The following is a 21,857-nucleotide window of genomic DNA, read 5'->3' on the forward strand; positions in this document are numbered from 1 at the left end:
TCCGTTACAGGCATAGGTAGCGGTACAAAGCAGATAAAGAACTTTTGGGGAAAAGAAAAACTGATTAGGCAGATGTATAGGAAAATGCAAGGATGAAAAGCCTGTATAGCATGCCTTATTAGCTCAACCTGTCTAGGAGCTTTGGGGTTCGCTAGTGCACCTTAAAGCGCGCGCTATGCCGCGCACGGATGCAGCAGGGAAGACGCATAAATTAAGAAAGCCTTACAGTTGGGGAAGGCATGTTTTTTTTGCCGGAAATTAAGACAAACACAGAATGAAGAAATATCGACGACGGGACAAGTGGCGCTTCCAACTCATTTATTTCCGGCGCTGACCCAGGAATAAATAGACATTCACGCATGCGGAGGCTATTCACAAACTTGGGATATCCAGGGGGCGAACCACCTTGTTCCCAATATGTAAATCTTAACTGATGTATCACTACTACAGCTTGCGCTTTCCTTTTTAATATAAAGAGCTTCTATTAGCTGACGTCCTGTCTGATTATTTTAACAAGAATCGTAATCTGTTGGAAACGTGGTGTACAGATGCAGGCCTTGCTGTGCGCCTGCGAATGTGCCACGCCATCTTTCATTAGATTTAGGTCGTGTTGCCTTGCTCATTCATTTATACAGCGCCTGGCCTGTCCAATGTAGGACTTACCACACGTAAGGAGAATTTCATAGATCACCTCTGTGGCCCATTTACCGTAAGTCGTGCCACGTTCCTTGCCGCAGCCTTGCCGGCCGATCTCTTCATGAGTGGTTCTCGAGCAGAGTTGAACTAGCTTGTGTGGAGCAGAAAAGGCAATGGACGTACCGGCCTGCCGCCTTCTTGAGGTTCTGGGAGACCTTGTGAACATAAGGAATCACTGCACGTTTTACGGTTCTAGTACTTTCTTCCTCGCTTGTGGCACGCCTTGTTCCTTTTACCTTTCGTAAAAGGGTTTCGGTGCCTGGTGTCAGCAACGAGTGCGGGAACCGTGCTGTCTTAAGTCGCTGGATCTGATTATCGAAAGACGCCTGCATCATGTGTGCACAAGATTGCCTGAGGGCAGACTCCAGGCAGAGGATAGAAATTCTACGCTTGACAATTTGAGAAAGGCAGGAATCTTGCGGCAGCACCCCCTTCTGGACACGTGGAAAATATGGCCAACAGGATTCCCCATCACGAAAAGTCATTCTAAACTCTAAAAATTTGAAGGGTGTTACATTGGACAGCTTATGTGTAAACCAAAGTCTTTGGTCCTGGTTCTTAAAAATGTTTAAGCTATCATCACTGCATTTCAAGGAGACTTGTCTCTGCAAAAAGGTAAATAATCGTTTATATATCTAAAAACCCTTACTATTTAGGTGTTGTCCCTTTTAAAATCGTCATCGAGTAGGCAATCAACACCAGATGAGGATATCTATCCAGCATCTAGCAGCATCTAGCAGTAGAAGAAACGCGGAATTTCAATTAGTTCGTGTATTGCGCATCTGGTGTGCACTATATTATTATCTAGTGTTGATCGCCAGCTGGACGAAGCATTGAATCATGCCAACAATTTAAATATCTTAAACATAGTTACATCTATCGATGATTTTTGATTCTTCTAAACAGAGAATTCTCGTTCAAGCACTGCAAGGACATTTTAACATTTCAAGAACCACTGCGAAGAGCGACAGCATCGCTCGGCGCGCGCGTTTTTGTCGCTAGCGCCGACATACCGTAAAACTTCAGCGATTCCCGCGTCACTAGCATTACGTACCTCGGCCTTCGCCGGCCACTGCTTGGTGCGCTGAAAATGCCAGACTATGAATTATCCCTCAGGGATTCGTAATGTCAACATGCCGCCGGTTCAAAAGACAGCGGTCGACGCCTTTCGACGCTAGAGACAGGATACGCATGCGCACCGGAGCAGCGGGCGTTCGAAGGGCCAATGGACGCGTCGACCCGCGTTATGCCCGCGCCAGACAGCCGAAGCTAGCGAGGCCTGTCTCGCTCAAATGTGCGATTCTTACCGTGTCTGCCAAGAGCCGCTGCACGTCGAACAGCGCTTTTGCGGCCCTGGTGGAAGAGAGCCGCCGACACATATTCGTCGCTGCCGAGACTTGTGAAGTATAGAACGAGAGTGCCCTACGTTGCAGGATGGCCAATGAGAGTCGATGGGCATCATCGTAATAGCGTGAGAAATACAACAACACACGAATAAATTCAGGAATGAAGTAGTGGAGACGATGGTGTAGAAATAATAGGGTCACAATAAACTTAAAATGAGAAGTATAGACATTTATAATGAACGTATCATATTCGAATGATTTCTACAACCATGTACGTCGATCTTGTCTTCTTTAGCTTGACACTTGGTTGATTCTTTTATTATTACAATTATTGTAGGCACTTAAACTTGATATGCGGTGAATAGAATTGGCATACGTTTGAGTGTGAGTTGGGTTGTAGGTGTGTAGCTGACGTGCGAGACGCTTACCGTGGCAGGAAGTGCCACTACTTCGTTTTTCACTTTGAAATGAGTGGTACTCATTCCAGCTGACGTTCCGTTTCGAGGTTCTTTATTTCTCGCTCAGCAATACAACGCCTGCGGATGAATAAATTTTTAGTCCCCCAGAAAAACCGTGCATCAGGAAGAGCTGGCAACACAGGCAGTCCTTGAGTAGCAGCGATGCGTAAGCTTCACTACAAAGATTTATTCCATTCCTTAAAGTTCCAGTCACTTAAAATGCCAATCCTTGCAGTGGACTAGTGCGATATTCTCTGCTTTCATTCTATATTTAGCATCATCATGGACCAAAATACGTTAGCGATCGCCCAGTTGAATTTCCGATAGATTATCCGAGAGAACCAGCGTGGAAACCGTAATGGTTTCGCAGTCGTGCGCTTTCGCTTAAGTCAAAGTGCAGTGCCTCAGCGGAAGCGACATCTTGTTTCTCTAAAGAAAACTACTTCAGGACATGTACTTATAACTACCGTTGCAAGTAGACAAGTTGACGCTGAAGTGTCCCCTATTTTAGTGGAAAACCTGCTCCAATAAAGCAAGCTGGGCGACTATTTGCCGCTGCCGGGATTCAAACGAGATGCCAATAAGCGTCATCATCATTACGTCACGTAAGGTAGCATCGCGGCGCGCTGACGGGACAGCGGGGTGATGTGGTTGGTCACAGGGACGCAGTGAAGTTAGGTAGATTAAGTTATAAGCTGGGAAATTGGAGCTAGAAATATATCGCACCATTTCACGTGTGATAGATTCATCTTCCAACATGATACAATACTGGTAACGTGAGACTGATGTGCGAAGGAGAGGCGCGCGGGCTGCGTTCACGTTAGGCGACCCAGCTTGTACGCTCGAAGGTCTTCGTATTTTCGTCAATAGGTTCAAAACAAACATCTGTGCACAACGATACTTCATTTTACAGGAACGTAGTCAATAAAAGTTCCGCAGAACATGTCTGTTCATGCTCTTCTTTATACATCTCCACATTGTTATTATTAGGCGAGGGTCCCGTTGCAGTCTTTGACTTTGGGACCCTCGTCTCTATATTGTCTCTTAGCAATTCGTTGTATTTCAAGAATAATAAACTGAACTGAACTTAACTGAACGTCGACGTTGATATGACCAGCATTGAAGCAATGTAGCGGCACACCGTATTACCAAATTCTTCCGTTCTGTGTAGGTGACTTCCTCACATTTCTGTTACCAAAATCACCTTTACTTCTCTGTAGCTCAACGTTCCTCGCCTAATGTACGCACTGGTCCCGTTCAGTTTACATCACTTCTTACTGCCCAATCAGTTGCTTTTGATACCAATTTTTTTCACTTCTCTATAGCTTACTTGATTATGACGATGCTCCGCTTTTATGTAGCTGACTTCATCACTTTTACGTTTGCGACTTAATTTGTTACCTCTTTTTCCGTTTATATACGCTCATATCAATACAGTGGCATATACCCACCATATAGGACTGGCCCAGAACGTCCACAATGGTAGTGTCTCATGCCCAGCGGCACATACCCAATGTCACAAGTTCTCTATTCGGTCAGGTACTGTTACGATTCGCACCAAATCACCGTGGACCGGTCATCACTGCATTCATGGCCGAAGACCACTGTCTTCGGCCGGCCAAACAAGAACAACGTGACGCGTGGGTGTGGCCTGAGTGCACAGAACACCGCAGTAATAAACTAAAATCTTTATTGAAAAAAGAATAGGAGAGAGTACCGCGGCCTGAGTGCGGACGGGGTCATTAGGAAAGGTGGGACGGAGTGAGACGCGTATGATGGCTCCTCATTTATTTTTCCCGCCTGAATCACAAGCAAACTATTATAGGACGAGCAACATTTCCTTGGCGCCTATGGTCACTGTTGTGTCCATGCCTCATAAGATTGCTCCAGCTTGGCGTGTTCCTGTGGGAGTGGGCGAAGGTCCTCGCCGCTCCATAAGAAGCGTTCAGTGGTGATCAAACCAATAAGAAACAAATCATCAATCAGCGAGAACGACCGCACCCCACGGAGGAGGCTGATGGATGGATGGATGGATGGATGGATGGATGGATGGATGGATGGATGGATGGATGGGTGGATGGGTGGATGGGTGGATGGGTGGATGGATGGATGGACGGACGGACGGACGGACGGACGGACGGACGGACGGACGGATGGACGGATGGACGGATGGATGGACGGACGGACGGACGGACGGACGGACGGACGGACGCAAGCACGACTACTTATCGGCTGAGGGCTGGGAGATGGTGAGTTGTCGGGCACACTAGGTGGCAGAAGCCTCTGGCTCTCATTACCCCTTTGGACCTATAGACGGCCCGGAGTTCTACTGCCGGGTCGGAGTTCAGCAGCACAGCCACGATATAAATTCGAATCCAACTTAGAAATATAGCCGGCTCGCCCATATATCTTGGTTGGGTCATAGGGGTTCGACTGCCTTAATTAACTTCTCGCTGAATTAACATCAAAGGTAGTGGGTTCCACTCCGGCCAAAGATCATGGGTGTGACTATCTACCTTCATGATGTCAATTGCAATCTAACTTGCATATAAGGCCCGTTCACGCATGCCACCAAGTGGGCTAACTCCCCCCAAAAGTGGAAGATTCGACTTCCACCAAAAGTCGTGAGGTCAAGTTCCCTAATTAACTTCGCGTTAATTAACACCAAAGGTAGTGGGTTCGACTCTCCACCTTCACGATGTCAACTCGAATTCAACTTCGAGAGGCCGGTTCGCCCATATCTCCACGTTGGGTCAGGGGTTACAGTCCCGTTTTTACCTTCGCATTAATTAACAACAACGGTGGCGGGTACGACTACCACCACAGGTGGTGAGTTCTATGAAATTTCACGGTGTCTGTTGAAATCTACCTTAGAGATATGGCCAGCTCGCCCATATCTCCAAGTTGCACCGACTCCGACCAAAGCTCGTCTGATCGAGTTCGTTAATTACCTATATCTTAATTATTTTAATTAACTATTCCTTGATTAACTTTGGCATAACCAACACCGCAGGTCGTGCTGAAGCTTCTTTGCCCTGGCTTCACGCTTTCATATACAGAAATTGATGGCCTAATTCGCCCTACACCAAAAGCCGAGGGTGCGACTCCCACGAAGGTCGGTCTTAAATAACTTCGCTTTAATTAACCCCACAGGTGACGGGTTCGATTCCCACGAATGGAAGTACGTTCGACTATCAAGGGTGGCACCATCAATTTTGGGGCCATTGAATTTCTGTCTCACCAAAGGTCCAGGGTATGACTCCCATGAAATGTCGTGGCTTTCTGTGCCTTCATTAACTTTGTCTTAACAACAAAGGTCGTGGGTTCGACTCCCACCAAAGACCGAGGGTTCGATTATCTAAGAATTTTCGCGCTGTGAATTTTGGTGCCATACAGCGTAATGCGTAACGCCGGACGTCAGATTTTTCGTCCCACAAACTGTCTGAAAATTTCCCGTTAACAAAAACAGAAAGAACGTAGCCATCGAAAGCACCGGAATCCAAGAAACATACATCACCAGATTTTTTGTGGCGAATGAATCTTCAACCAGTAAAGCGGCCATGCTCCCGTGTTTGGGAACGTCCTCTAGACTAGGATTTCTGGTGTCTGCTGGATGTTGGTCTCGTGCCTCGTTTTAAGTTGAAGATGTGTTGGCCTTTTTGGGGTAGAGGTGTATGAAGCGTCATTTGTAGTTCTTTCGCCGGGTGAGCTGGGAGCGAGCAGTTGCCGATGATGTAGTTGGGCGCGAGGGCTCCTGAGTGGGTGGGTGATTTTTGCCACATCTGGTACAGAGGTGGGTCAGGCACTTCAAGTAGACATCATTACGGCGCCGGTTGGCCGGCAGATGAAGCACGTCTCCACGCAGCTATAAAATTCGTGGCAGACGATGAAACCCATTCCGGAAGTAGGTCAACCGTGGTACCTTGGTTCCCGGAAAGGTGACTACGGTGAAGGTGATCTATCCCATGGGGCTAACGGCTACGACAGTAGCCTCGCTATCGTATTGGAGGAAGTCGTCGATGATTTCTAACGGCCTCTCGTTCAAGTAGGCATTGTATATGATCCCTCATAGTGATTCGTCCTGCGAAGGAATGTAGGTGCCCAAGGCGTAGGTTTGGTCATCTAGTCATTTCACGGTAACATAGACGAGTATACTAGACTTGACTGGGTGGCGATACTGGAAGTATTGTTCGTGAGGTTTAGAGGAATGTGGTCTTTCGCAACCACATCTTGGAGCGGGAGACTGAGGCCGCAGCTTACTGGGGTGAGGCAGGCCGGCGAGTTTATCCTGCGGAGTGAGAGAACTCCGATAGCCTCATAAAGACCTTGTATTAATCGACTCGGAGGCGGGGGAGAAGCGCTTGCTTGCGATCCAGCTGGGGTGCGGGCTGCGTCTGTTTGGGCGGTGACTTGGCTGCAGGGATGCGGCTGTTGCCTTGTTGAGACGCGGCGGGGGCGTTGTGGTAAGCAGGTCTCGCAGAGCCGCATGATCGGTAGTGGTCGTGGAGCTTGGTTACCAGCTCCTAATTTTGGTTAATCAGCTGGTCCAAAGGTATGTATTCGCCTACAACGTTGTATCCATAGTAAGGGGAAAGCTTTCGGGCCCGAAGGCGCCTGCCAAGTGCTAGAGCTTTGAATGTAGTTTGGCATTCGCCAGTGCAGATGAGGAGGGGCCCATTATTGGGCTGTCCGGTCTGGTATCGGTCCAAATGTGATATCAGGATGGGCGCAATTTCACTGGTCTTTACTGTTGTTGTGGTATGCCACTGTCCGTGAAAGAACACTGAAAGTAGACGAAGAAGCAAGAGTCCACGCGAAACATCAGCGTTGTATAGCCCCCGAGCGGCGGGGACCCTCTTTCGTTTGGGAGGTAGTCTGGCGGCGTTTCCACAACCTGACAGCTGCAAAACTTGGCGCTCCAAGTTCGCCTGCGAACGTCGCGCTTTGCCATCGCCTTCTGAACATCTCAGGAGGAAAAACTTACGACCGGCGAACTTTTTCCTAAGTTTTCTTTGGCGAACAATTCCCACCTTGTTCTCGGTGATTTGAATTGATGTCCACGTCGTAGAGTCCGAGAGCTTTTTTAACACGTTCAGTTTCTTGCATGCATTGTGTATTTGAGCGCCTTTCGTGAATTGACCCCCCCCCCCCCCCCCTTTAATGCTTTCTCAGTTTACCGCAATCACGCCACTCATCGCTGTTTCGTTTTCCTTATCTTAAGTGCGTTTTCTTGTGTTCTTAACTGCAGCTGGCTTCGTTTCGTTTCTTTCGGGCACCAAGGCAACAGCCTTCTTCATAGCTAATAGTCGAACCACTCCTTGCACGTAACCAGTTGCACATGTTCCCTATGACTGACCCGGTGGCCCGAGTTGTTTGTTCAGTCTCACACCTACGGCCCGAGTTAGATAAAATAGGATAGACGCCTGAAGAAATACCTAAAAGTACCTGAAGTTAGCAAAAAATCTTAATCGCATTAAAAGGATATCTACGCATGCGCGTGACTAACAATTTACCGCGGCGCACCGTCCATGACGGTTCCTCTGACAGACAGTAGAGCCTAGGTCACTGACCACTGCATTCACGGCTGACGGCGCTTGCGATCCCGCCGCAGCTGGTCGTAGAGCACATATGTTTGCCGACGCGGTTAACCTTTGCAAGGAGATGTAGCGCTTAACAGAAAATAAATATCGTTTGCTCGGTGCTGCCAGTATGAAGAGAAAACTTGCCAGCCGCATCGCTGAGACGGTCAAAATGTCCTTTCCGACTACGTCATGCAATGCCTTTTAATTGCGGATTCTAATCATGCTAGTGTTTTGTGCTCTGCACTGCTTCGGTGCACTCTCTAGACACATTTGTTCTATTAATAACAATTTCGTCTCAGAAAAGAATTGTAGCCGACAATAGCGTCGGCTGTAGTCGCGGTTGTTCGGGTGATGGGACGGGCGTGCTACCGGACCTATCAGGGCATCGGCTCTGTGGCAGGCAGCGTCACACGCAATCTGCACTTTTTGCTTTGGCCGTCCAATCACTTCTGCTGCAGTAGTACGATATCCAGGGAGTTAGTCATTCGTCCTGCGTTCTAACTGAGTTCGTACCATCTAAGATTACACTCGTTACGGCATGATCTGAAAGCATACGAGCCTGGCTTCTTGAACGAAAGCAAAACATCAGAAGTGGCAAGGACAAGTACCAAACACTTGAGCTTCTTGTGTAATGCTTGAAAAACAATAGATCAAGCGCCCTGAGGAAACGCGGCAAGAGGGCGGACCGAGGCCACTGCAGAGCAAAATAAGGTTGGGCACCTTGGAGGAGGAATAAGTCAGGCAAGAAAAGGGAAACAAGGTTCTTGCTAAACTACGCTGATGTGATGAATGTCGGTAGTGTTGATGGTATCTTTCTTGCGCACATTATGAAACTTTCTACAGCAATCTTCTATTCAAATAATGAGAACAACACTTTAGCAGCTAAAGACCACTAAGCTCAGTGACAGCCTTTCAGATATTTCGCGAAATACATCGCACTCATGTACAGCTGTTTTCGGGGGGGGGGGGGGGGGTGTAAGTTTGTTTTCTTTTTTTTTACTCGTGTCTCTTCCTGCAATCTTTACTTAACCTGACCATCTCCCCCCCCCCCCCCCCCCCTCTGCATAGCGTAACCAGCCTGTTTATGCACTGCCTAACTTCCCTGTCTTTGCCTCTCTTCCTTCCTAAAACAAGTGTCATCAGGAATGCGACATTGCGTTGTCGCTCTGTCACCGTTGCCGCTCTGTCACTCTTTATTTCGACGCCGGCGCCCCATCGTCGGGCGGTACCCGGTATTCAGCAAGGAATTAATCACATTAAAAGCCAGCTTTCCTTTGGCGCTAGGAGGATGCGTGAGGACTCTCCGCTGTCTACCAATCTCCGTCTTAAAAGGACGCTTTAGCTAGGGGCCACGTCCGATTTCCTTTTTCGAATGCATGTACAACGAAGAAATGTTTTATGAGCCTTAATAAAAATAATGAATCGATTTGAATGAAATTTGTTAGGGCAAAACTATATATTCTTGCGAGTGTTTGTTTGATAGAGCACGTTTTATTATGCAATACAATTACTCAGTATTTGTTAAAATAGACAAGCTCATGAAGTTTACTTATTTATCACTTTGTACTAAGGACAGATATATGAGTTTTGTCAAGTGCATCTGTTAGAACAGCTCAATCGGGAGGGTATGCTATCTGAAATTAAACATTACGTGAAACCATTAGAAATCGTACGACGTTTTTCACGAATCGCCTACTCGCGAATCAGCGATATAACCCATAGTTGTGAAATACATGAACTTTTATCCCCGATAGAAACAATACTAGGAGGAGTCCACGTAAATGTGATTTTGTTTATTGCTAAATCTACGTTCTCAACGTGATACCATAGCGTTCTTTGGAATTTCTGAATATTTCAGGACATATATATATATATATATATATATATGTGTGTGTGTGTGTGTGTGTGTGTGTGTGTGTGTGTGCTCGTGACGGTGAAGAACCTGCGCCTGAAAACAAAACAATATACACTCGTGCACAGTGATAGTCACGAGAACATACATCAATCATTGAAACATCATCCACAGGTCAGGCGCATGAGAGCTACTTTTACATAACACGGTGTAGGTTTGAGCGCAATCCCGGTTGCTCGCGTGCAGTGTATTACCTGCAGCACTGTTCACGTCACGCATGCGATCACACAAGCTGCAGCGGCAGCATAGACAACATTTAGAACCGGCAAAGCCATTAGATAATCTTCCCACACTGAAACAAATATTTCGGGAAAAAGCACACGGAATGAAGGAAACTAACAAAGAAAATAAATGCGCATACAGATCGTTAGCGCCCGCAAGTAATTGCGTAGGTTGCGCAACACGTACGACTTCAGGTCATGCGTGGCGCTGGTATAATTGCGGAAAACCGTCGGGCACGACCTCATTGCACCAAGAAGTCGGAGAATATTGTGCGGACCAAAATGGCATCGTAAAAGTTGGGTAAATTGAAAATACACTTCATACGATTGCCAGACTTTAGCTTTTCCTTTTAAATGCAAGGAACCTAAAAAAATGTTGGGCTGAAAGGTTCGCTAGAACAACTGCGTTTCTGTGCTAATGCGCATAGATACGAGCTCCAGGGATAAAATTTCTGCTTAAGTTCTCTGGCAAACTTGTTTTCTCTTACCGTATTTGGTTAAAATGTATCAACATAAGAAAATTTGCGTATAGTTTTACGGTACATCAAGGCGTACACCGAAAGCGCTAAATCTCATTCATGGTGAATTTGCTTATGACAGAATGTTCCTGCAACTGTTATAAAGCGCCAGTTTTAACGCAGCGAAAGTGTCAATGAGTAGTTCCTTGTTCGGAAGAGCTCGACTTGTTTTTATTCACATTTGCAGTGCTGGTATTGGGGTGTTGATGGATAAGTATACTGTGTGAAAACCAGTTATCTGGTTATGTCGCCTGCAAAACAACTTATCCTTAGATCAATTTGGAATGGAAGAAATGCCTTGTGTGTTCATCTTAACGGCAACATGTTACTCTAAAGGTCACGAATTTGTTTTCCCAGGTCACGCAGACGAAGGCTATAGAGATGCAGTTACAGAAAAGCTGCGCCTATATTTGAGTGCATATCTCTTCTAAAACAACGCTATATTCAAGACGTGTTGTCCGAAGACCTCTCTCATCGTTGCCTAGTACTGTGTACTTTCTGCGTCAGGATTAATGCGTATAATCTATATACTGCACCTATGCATATTTCAGTGCCGATGCAAACTTTCGGGTGGCCAGGGGTGCGATCGGAGATGGTTGTTCGGCGCGTTCGTTCGGTTACCGGCGCGCGCGATTGGCCTACTCCGCGCCGACGTCGCCAGCCGCGGGGCGCCGCCCCGTTTTTGGTGACGTCAAAATGACGACACGCTCCTGTCAATCATCCGCCCACCGAGCATTTCGTCCGAACGCGACGGGAGTTGAGAAGTTTGGAGCGATCATACGGCTTCGCATGGCGCGTCTGGTGGATTGGATTGGATCCAACAGGCGGCCTTTTCGGCTGCGGAATGGCACGTTTAATCCAATCCACAGTTTAATTCTAGAAAATGGCGCTTCCGTTGGAAACTTAGGTTGTTGCGCTGGCGTTTCTAGAGGAAGGAGGAGAGCGGGTGGCGGTGCGAAACGCGTTTGAAGAAATGCAGAAAGTGAATTCCGGCGTCGTTTTTGTTTCTCGAAACAAATAATTCGTTGGTTGTACAGAGAAATCGACAACATCATCGGTGCCAGCGAGCCACTGGGATGTTGTCGCTGCCTCTTGAAAAGTGCGCCACTCTTCCCGTCGTTTTTTTTTTCTTTTTCCTTCTCGCTGTGCGCGACACCACCTAGGGACGACGCAAAGAACCTAATAGTTATAAATTGCAGTAGTCACACGTACTACTATATGAAAACGTGTTTGGGCTTGAAAAGAAAAAAATACATTCTTTTAGATAAAGATTTCATTCAATTGGAAGACGAGAAACATTTGGCTTTGTAGTATACTGTTTGCAAGCAGACGACAAACGACGGAGGTAAACTTCCGGGGAGGTCCCCGCTTCCTGATTGGCTGCTCTCTCCGCCCCGCTGTCACAAATTTTGCATACTGCAACTTTGTGACGTTGCAGCAACTGAACAGAACGCGTATCGAACAAAATATCTCCGATCGCGCCCCAGTATCATATTACTAGCGTAACTTCATGCCTGTGTGTTCATGTGTTGGTCTCTTGTCGCTCGATGCAGTGTTTGAGCTAGCCTAGTATTTCTAATAGTTAAATGGATGTTCCGGCTGCCGATAATATTACCGCCCCCCCCCCCCCCGCCCCCCTCCTCCGCCTCTCCAGTGTTTTCGCTACTCTGGGGCAACAATTGCTGGCGCGCACTTTCAGACAACTTGTAAACTGTATTATCGCCTGCATGCAGGTGACTATACAATGAATTAGCGAACTTAGATCACGTGCTCTGGCGGTGTCCCGCGTTACGCGGCGATGAAAGCAACACTTCTTCACGCTGCGATGCCGTTCTACGCAGCCCCAACCTCGAAGAACAGTTATGGGCTGTCCAACGGGCCCGCGACGTGGTGGAGAGGCTCGGCCTCTCTCTCCCGACGTGGAAGCGGCCCGCTGCGCACTAACGCGTGCCCTAAAATACCACAATAAAGTTCATCCATACATCCATCACCTCTTTTCTTTTTCCAGATTCTAGGCAGAAGAGGGAATATATCTTTCATTTCTACGATTCGGTGGCTCAGTGTGCCGTTATAACATTCAGGGACTACTCAGGTGCGTATAGGACGAAGAAAGAAAAAACGGGGCTCGTCAAAGCCTTCTGAGTCTCGGCATCGCCAAATGGAAATTGATGTCTTCTTGGTGCCTGTAAATTTGCCAGCCAATTAGAATTAACTTTTTTTTCCATCTTTATTTCACCAAAGGGTCCACACGTATTTTGCAAGAGGGGCATACGCTTAGATGTCTAAAGGACAAAGAACGATTTGGGAGAACGCTTAAGCTTGGCTTTTAAGAGTGGAACGCGATAGCATTCAAAAATCCCGGACAGTTTCTCACCGTTCCCGGCAACTGTAGCTTATCTAACCATAATGTTTTGCTGCAAACGCTAGTAGCGAACGCTACGCCCAAAGGTTAGCTTTCTGCTTCTTTTTTTTATGACGTTGCAAGGAACCGAGGGGGCCGCGCCGCTCCTAATACGCCAGACTAACAACGGCAGCTGGTAAGGGGGTTAGCGTTTGAGTTCCCGCGTAGCAGAAGTTTGTTTTCTCCTATATTCAAACTACAATCCAACATTATCACGTCTAGAAGTTGCGCGCGAGTCGTTCTTTACAAATTTTCTGACGAGTCTTACTTTTAGAAATTCAATTCGTTCAGTAACGCCTCTGCGCCACGCGGAGGGGCTGCGTGATTCGCGGATGATTTTCCCCGCCGCGGACGCCGACACCAACACCAGATTTTCCGCGACACTGGGTGGTGGACGCTATCCCGATGAAAGTCTAGCTGTTTTACAAGGGGGCAAAGTTATCAAAAAACACACATTCTTGTTTTCTATGCGCAAAGCACAAGCTCAACTTAACATCATCTTAGAACTTATGAGGGCGTTTTGTTATATACCCAAACGCGTATACACGGAGTCCCACGTAGCCTGAGACAAGAAATTAAAAATGAAAGGCGTGTCGGAAGCAAATTGAACCGAAAGCATACTATTCGCAATAGCCCATAGTTACTCCCTTTTTGTTTTCACCATAACTCACGAATTATTTACCTTTTTTTACCCGACTTATTAATTATTGGCTGAGGACCCTATGTATCATACGTAGGTTTGTAGAGCACCTTCAGAAACCACCGATCTAGTTGTTTCCTTTACGGTACGCCTCGCGTAGACCTTTTTTCCGTGTTCCGTGTTGCAAAGAAGCCCGCAAAATATGAAAAAAAAATGCCACGTGACGGAGCCATTGCGAAATGGTATTGTGCTTATCTCAAGCGTGCGTTCGGTGAACAAGGTCGGCTGCATCGTGACTGGCGACGAGGAAGCGGAAGGGTGTTCTTTATCTCATCGCACCGTTCGGCCAGCAGCATGCATTTTCGCCGTCATCCAACGGGAGATTTACATTGTAATACTCACATTGGAGCTCTCGAAAACGCGCAGCGAAATGTACCGCCGCCTTCTGTACCTTACGAGATGCCCTGCGAATGTCGGAAGCGCGCAAGTTTACTTCTCGCAAGTTCATTCCTTAATGGTTGTTAGTAAGCGATTATTAGGTATGTAAGCGGTGGGCGAGGTATGTAAGGGTCTAGCGGCATGAGTAGTACCGTGCATTCTTTAACTTACGTAAACACTAGTGATTACGCTGCAATGTACAATAAGTAATGCGTAAAAAGGCTATGTACATTCACCGAATGTGATTGCTGCTATGGTTCAACTTTGAATGTTGCTTGTCTTGATGGGCACAAGTTCTCTCAATGAAGAGGTAATTTTTTTACAAGCCTTCCTCACGGCTCTTTTTTTCCCGTCAGTGAAACTTCACAATAATAGTGCTGCGCTTACTCCGCAAATATTTGTGTTCCACCTGTCACTCCAGCATCCGGTGTGCCTAGAGTGGTGTATCGAAGACGCACACGCGACTTCCCATGTGATATGGCTCGACACGTAAAGCTTCGTACGCAAATGAGTGTACGCCTTGCCTGTCAACTTCGCAAATCTGTACCACTACCACCCACATTCCCGCCAATCCCCACACAACCACCTACCTATTTGATTGCATCGGGATTGATTAATTTGGACTCTTCCTGAGATGGGAGGGGGTGCATCTGGCACTTGCTAGTGTTAACTTGTTCTCGCCGTACATTATTTGATCAGTATGCTGAGACAGCCGCATTACCTTGCACAACAGAACACGAAGGCTCCATTTTTTCAAGGGGCTCTATTCTCGACACATCTGCTGGCTGCACGGCCGCCATTATCCGCCATATTGAGTCTCTTATTGGGTGTCGAGAGCTAGCGTGTCTTGAAACTTTTCCGGGAAGTGAAAGTTTTGCAAAATCCAATGTTGCGTTTTCATCAAAATGAGCTAACGTGACGTGGAGCGGCAAATGTAATCGATTAATAATTTTTTTGTCCTTGGCAGCTATATTGCGACATTAGCGCTTCAAAAAGAAAGTGAGCGGCAGCGCGCAGAAGCTAGTGTAATACATCCGCAATTTGGCGAATATATGGTGTGCGATCCAACATAGCCGCCATGCGAGCTTGCTGTTTGGCTAATGCAATATGCCGTGGGGAGCGTTAAAGAAAGAGTGGGTTCGTAAACGTCAATTTGACGTTGTGCTGGGCCGCTATTGCAGAGATTTTCCTCCAGAATGTATGTTGCGACGAGCCGTGCAAATTATGCTAATGAGAAGCCATATGCAATGGCAGCTGAAAGGAGTGGGTATCGCCGCATTTTCCCTATCGTTTGTGTCCATGAAAAAATTTTGTTCGTAACGCGCGCTCATAGTATTAGCATCGCTATCAGGTGGCGTTGGCATTTGTGGGCCTTCACTTAAAAAGACAAACACGTTTATTTGAACTAATATTGCTTGAACATTGCCAACTTTCTGCAACGTTTTCCACTTGTCATTGCTGCGCTTGTATCGTAATCAAGGTCAATGACTCTTCGAGTCATCAGAACTTTTCAAAATGACGGATTTTTAATTGATAAAAAGGAAGTGTACGCAAGGCGGCGCTTCAAATATCCTCACGCGGTGTGGGTAAACAGCGAAGTAAACAACGGATGGCCGCGCCGGCGCATGCGTCGCGCAAGCGAATACCTCTGGCGCTGGCAACGCTATCGGTGATATTCGGCCGTTTATCAGCCTGTCCAGTCGGGCTGAGTCACTTACGTTTCGCGAGGTAGCGACAACGCGGCTTAGAACGTGCGCTCATCACCACTGGCAGGTCGCGTATGTTTTCTCATGGTATAAAACAAGCGCGTTGGTGCCAATATACGATGGCTCACTCCGTTTCCCGGGTACATGCATCCTAGCTAATGAAGACGACGGAAGCGAGCCGCGTTTTCGACAGTTTTGCTTTACCGGGAACGTTAGGTTCAGTGCCTTCATTTGAGTTTCTTCGGCCAATCGTCAAGTTTGCGTCATGTTACGAAAGCAAAACGGGGACATCAGCGCCATTTTGTACGCGTCGCGCCTACGTCACTCATCGAAGAAAATAGCGGAATGTACACAATAGATGCCACCGTCAACTTTGGTTATCAAGGGTATCATGGAACAATTTGTTCATCGAGACTGCGCGTTTATCTTCGAAATAATGCAGTCCCATCTCTCCGATATTCAACTCATCATCCGCTGACGAGCGGCTTAACAGAGCGACTTAAATAATATTTATTCAAGTGCTTTTCAGATGCTATTCACGTACTGTTTTCATAACCGACCCCAGAGCTCACTTGCGCTAGAGGACAACCGCGTGTGGGGGGCTTTGTCGGCCTCCACATCATGTGGTTTCAGCAGCATTGCGCCTGCGCATCGCGAGTGCTATGGAGAGTACGCGCGACGCTTGTGCCGATAGAGGTTGAGCAGAACGTTGATTTCGCTACACTTCGCAACTCGTTGAACGAAACAGGATGGTGCGTCCGCTTAGCTCCGTCGCCTGGCTGGCTTTGTAGAGAGTGATACCGCGCACCACCCATCTATCCGACGCACGTTTGTGTTGTCTTCTTCCTTACTAGGTATATATATACATATATATATATATATATATATATATATATATATATATATATATATATATATATATATATATATATACCCGGCATGGTTGCTCAGTGGCTATGGTGTTGGGCTGCTGAGCACGAGGTCGCGGGATCGAATCCCGGCCACGGCGGCCGCATTTCGATGGGGGCGAAATGCGAAAACACCCGTGTGCTTAGATTTAGGTGCACGTTAAAGAACCCCAGGTGGTCAAAAGTTGCGGAGTCCTCCACTACAGCGTGCCTCATAATCAGAAAGTGGTTTTGGCACGTAAAACCCCAAATATTATTATTATTACTACGTATATTTCGTATAATGCTGTATCCTTGTGCTCAATGCGTTTTATAGGTACTTGGAGATGTGAACTACACACTTGGAAAGACAGACAATACAAAAGCTATTACGGAAACTGCGAAGAAGAATATGACTACCAGTGCCCTGGGCGCCAGAGTCACAGCGTTTACTTATATTACTGTCCAGAGTAAAAGGATAAAATCGGGCAGCAAAATATGTTTCCTTAACATATTTTGGAAAATAAAGCATCTGTTTTCCGCTGTTTTTGGTAATTATCTGCCTTAAATGCTTGCGAAGGAATTTGCCGTGGGAAGATACCAAAGGTAAAGTATATCTGGTTTCTTGATCAAATGGTCCTAATGAAGTATGCGAACACCAATACAAGGAAAGATATACCAGCAACGGCTGTTCAGCCTTTTTCTCTTTTTTTCACTTCATCATTGCCTAACGTCAACCACGTTTCCGGAGTATTTCATTTTTATTATTTACGGTTAATTTTCCAGCAGGATTCATGCATCAACGCAGGCAGAATGCTAAGGTGTGCGTAGGCCCAAAAGAAAAATGTGAAAGAACGCGAATTAGCATTTGCGCTCAAGGCAATCGTGTCTGATTCTGTGTACGTTGGTATTTGCCGAGTACAAGAAATCTCACCAATTTCGAGGCGTTGTTGTGGATTGCGATCTAACCTGGACTACGCATGTCAATACGTAAAAGAGAAGCTCATTTGGATTGATCATCTGTTCAGTTTCATCGCAGATAAATCACGGCAGCTATTGAGAGTGCTTTTTTTATATCTGTGTGACGCACTCCCAGCCTTCTGCAACAGGCGCGAGACCAATATGCACACGCTACAGAGCACACAAGCCCAAGCACTTCAAACATGTTTTGGCCTCTCGCGATGTGCTTCGACCGCTGCAAGAATGGTCATTGCACTAGAGCACCCATTGATCACACAGTAACAGTTGAGAGCACTATAATGCACATGCGACACCTTTCACGGCTACCTTCGTACCTATTAGCTTGTTCGCCGGGGCGGAGACCACAGCCTATATTATCCGGTGTTGTGGTCAGCAACAGAACTCACTGCCGGCTGCCTGCAGGCCGGCAAAGCGTCCTGCATCTGCGTTATGGGGTCATAGTAAAATCGGCAACGTCAAGTCAGCCTTAGTAGCTGGGATTGCGAGAGGGCTGACATGTCGCCAGCAGACTTGAAGCGGCTGTCTCTTTTTTTTTTCATAAATGAGTCCTATTTTGATCGCGCGCACATGGACACGGATGGGTGTACCAGTTGCAACTGTTCAACTAAAGCTTGATTGTCGAATCGGTCTCTGTCTCCATACGACTCAAGTTGTTGCATGTTATAAGATTGACAGAAGTGGAACTACCGACTCTCCAAGGTGTCATGTATTCTGACTGTACAACCACCTAAGCGATGTGCTATATTTTGTGGCTTCACTTCTCCCACTACAAACGCTACAGTTTTTCTTGCGTCATGTGGAATTCATGATCAGAGAGTATATGGAACTATACCTGTTCTTCCCCTTGCTTTCGGGAATGGCCATATCATTATATTGCAGTAACAGCCAAGGTATTGTAGAACTGCAGGCAGCGACAGGGCAGGTAAGGTTAGGTTAGGTTTGGTCAGGTTATCTTGGGTTGGTTCTCGATTTCTGACGAGAACCGACCCAGCGAAGCAACATTATTCGCTTGCACATAGCAGTGCACTTGGAAATTGGAATGGTTTGCACTTTACTAACTCTCAGCAAATCTAATCCGACTCTGACATGCTATACTTCGTCTGCCACCCCGATTCTCTCGTCGTGGAACAACTTTAGTTTGCCGCCTCTGCTTTGACGTCCCATTCAAGCACGCCTCAAGCAAGTCTTCAATTTAAGGGTTCTAGTTAAATTGAGGACGACACAACCAGCTATGTAACGAAGAATAATGGGTTAAACGTTAAGGGGATAAGAAGAGAGCAAGTTGGGTGAGGGAACAAACGCGACCTAATGAAACCTTAGTTGAAATCAAGAAAAAGAAATGGGCATGGGCAGGACATGTAATGAGGAGGGAAGATAACCGATTGTCATTAAGGGCTACGGACTGGATTCCAAGACAAGGCAAGCGTAGCAGGGGGCGGCAGAAACTTAGCTGGGCGGATGACATTAAGAAGTTTGCAGGGACAACATGGCCACAATTAGCACAGGACCGGGGTAGTTGGAGAAGTATGGGAAAGGCGTTTCCCTGCAGTGGGCGCAGCCAGGCTAACCATGATGATGATGATGATTTATTCCTCATTGGAAGGGTCAACAGGGATATAGGGTAGTCTAACGGACGGGATGAGACCATAGGCCGTACTTTTTGTCGGCACTCAGCCTACAACTCTCAACACGTTCTGAGCACACGATGCTCAGCCGCTTAGACCACAGACTGCTCTCGGACGCTATGATCCTGGGTGCTTGGCCGCAGACCTCTTGTATGCATGCAGGAAAACGATGCAGTGGTGGCTGGTGACAGACGCCGTCGCGTCTACACTTATTTTATGGCAGACAAAGCAGAGAGCGGAACGGTGGCTGCAGCGACCAGCCCGGTACACAACGAGAGCGAATTGTGTTCGATGCTCGCGACTCGTGACCCGAGCCGCGCGAGATGAGCTGTGCGATCACGAGCGACGGTGACGTGCGATGAATTGTCTGGTTTCTAAATAAACTCATCCTAATGAAATATGCGAACACCAATACAAAGAAAAGATATACCTGCACCCGCTTTTAATCATTTTCTCTCACTTTCTTGCACTTTGCCATCGCCTAACCTCAATCCGTGTCCCCGGCGCATTTGATTTTTCAATTACCTTTCATTTTTAGCAGCATTGATGCAACAACGTAGCTGGAATACTGGAAGGTTTACCTATACCTAAACAAAGATGCGAAATAAACACGAATCGGCAGCATCTACAAGCAAACCGGTAGCATCCAATCCCGTATACGTTGATAGTCAGTGAGTAGTGAGTTGAGTACCAGAGACCTCACCAATTTTAAGGCGTTATTGTCGATTGCGCTCTAACTTGGAGGGCGAACGTCGATTCCCGAAAAAAAAAAAATTCATGCGGAATGATCATCTGTTCAGTTTCGTCGCAGGTAAATCGTGATGTTCATCTGTGTGCGCTGGTTTATAGCTATAGAGAGCGCCTTTCTTTCGTGTCTACGTTAGTCTTCCAGCTTTGTCCAACAGACCAAGACCAACATGCACGCACTACAGAGGCTAAAAGCCCAACGCCTTCGAACATGTCTTGGCCTCTCGCGATGTGCTTCAACAGCTGCAACGATTGTTGTTGCACCACAGCGCATACTTACCAGATGCATAACCGTTGCGACATTTAAGTGTAAATGCGACACCTTTGACGGCTAGCTTCGCACCTCCTAGCTCATTTGTCAGTGCGGAGGCCACACGCAACCATATCGGGTGTTGTGGCCCGCCACGAAACTCACTACCAGCTGCCTTCAGGCCTGCGAAGTGTCATAAAACTGCGCTAGAGTGTCGTCGACTCATCGGCAGCCTCAAGTGGGCCTATCAGCTACTGGGATTACCAAAAGGGCTGGCATGTCGCCAAGCAGCCTCTTTCTTACACATGAGTCCTATTTTGACCGCGCCTATATACAGGAATGCTTCTACCAGTTGGAACAGTTCTACTGGAGCCGTGAGTGTCCTATCGAGCTCTCTCTATACACCTGAAGTTCACGCACGTTATAACATCTACAGCAGTATAAGTTGCGGCTCTACAAGGTGGCGTATATTATGTGATTCTACAACCATCAAATCGATGGGCAATATTTTGTGGTTCCGAGCCCGCCCTATAAACACTACAGTTTCTGTCGAGTCATATGGAACTCATGAACAGATGGTATATGATATTAAACATATTCCCTAGCATGTTTTCAAATATAGTCATAATATTATATTTCAGTAAGTGCCAACACACTGCAGAATTTCCGGCAATGACAGCGCAGATTAAACAGCACACTGGGCTCATCGGCGAGATCAGCAGGTGCCAACAGTGATGTCGTCAACCGATCCAGCACGGCAACTTTATTTACTCACACGTAGCAGTATTTACATTGGAATTCGCAGGACTTGGCCAACTCTCTCTTATTAAGGCGAAAGCCTCAAATGTCTCATATGTCGAATAATCGGTGGTTCGGCGTTATCGAAAAATTGACCATCCGAGCCATATAGTACAAAATTGATTGGGACCAAAATTCGTAGTGCTACCATGGATGGTCGCACCCATGATTTTTGGTGTTAAGGCAAAGTTAATAAGGGACAGATAATTAGGTTGAGGTAATTAAGGCCCTCGCACCCATGACCTTTGGTTGGAGTATAGCCCTCGACCTTTGCTGGCATGCGTACCCACGAAAGTTGGTGTTAATATGGGGGAAGTTCCTTAACACACAGTTAAATAATGTAGAGTTAAGATGGCACTCGAGTTCACTATCTTTGATGGGAGAAAACAAGTAATAGGAAGCTACAACGCGTTCGAATGAGAATATCAATAAATGAATGCTTCGTGAGCCCACGTGCTTTCGCTTTAATCCTCTTTGGCGTGTACTGAAGTCACTGTAAACTTTTTTTTTATATAGGGATGGCAATTACATGAACACTCCTGGCGCATGTCTTGTGTCGTAGTCACCATGACGTTCTGTATAAAGTCCAAGCGTGATGACATCGTCGCCCGCCACGCGCAGTATGCGGTATGTGCAAGTGAAAGCGTGCGA

General features: G+C 46.8%; 1 long non-coding RNA gene across 1 annotated transcript in view; it reads left to right on the plus strand.

The window, feature by feature from the left end:
- Positions 1–17,350, plus strand: part of LOC140213500 (uncharacterized) — a 32,635-nt gene extending 15,285 nt beyond the window's left edge. The window contains exons 4-5 of the long non-coding RNA XR_011890349.1: positions 12,742–12,825; positions 17,143–17,350. This is a non-coding gene — a long non-coding RNA (uncharacterized lncRNA). The remainder of the gene's footprint in view (positions 1–12,741; positions 12,826–17,142) is intronic.
- The last annotated feature ends 4,507 nt before the right edge of the window (positions 17,351–21,857 follow it).

This window comes from Dermacentor andersoni, chromosome 10 (assembly GCF_023375885.2).
Source record: "Dermacentor andersoni chromosome 10, qqDerAnde1_hic_scaffold, whole genome shotgun sequence".
In the NCBI taxonomy this organism is placed as follows: domain Eukaryota; kingdom Metazoa; phylum Arthropoda; class Arachnida; order Ixodida; family Ixodidae; genus Dermacentor; species Dermacentor andersoni.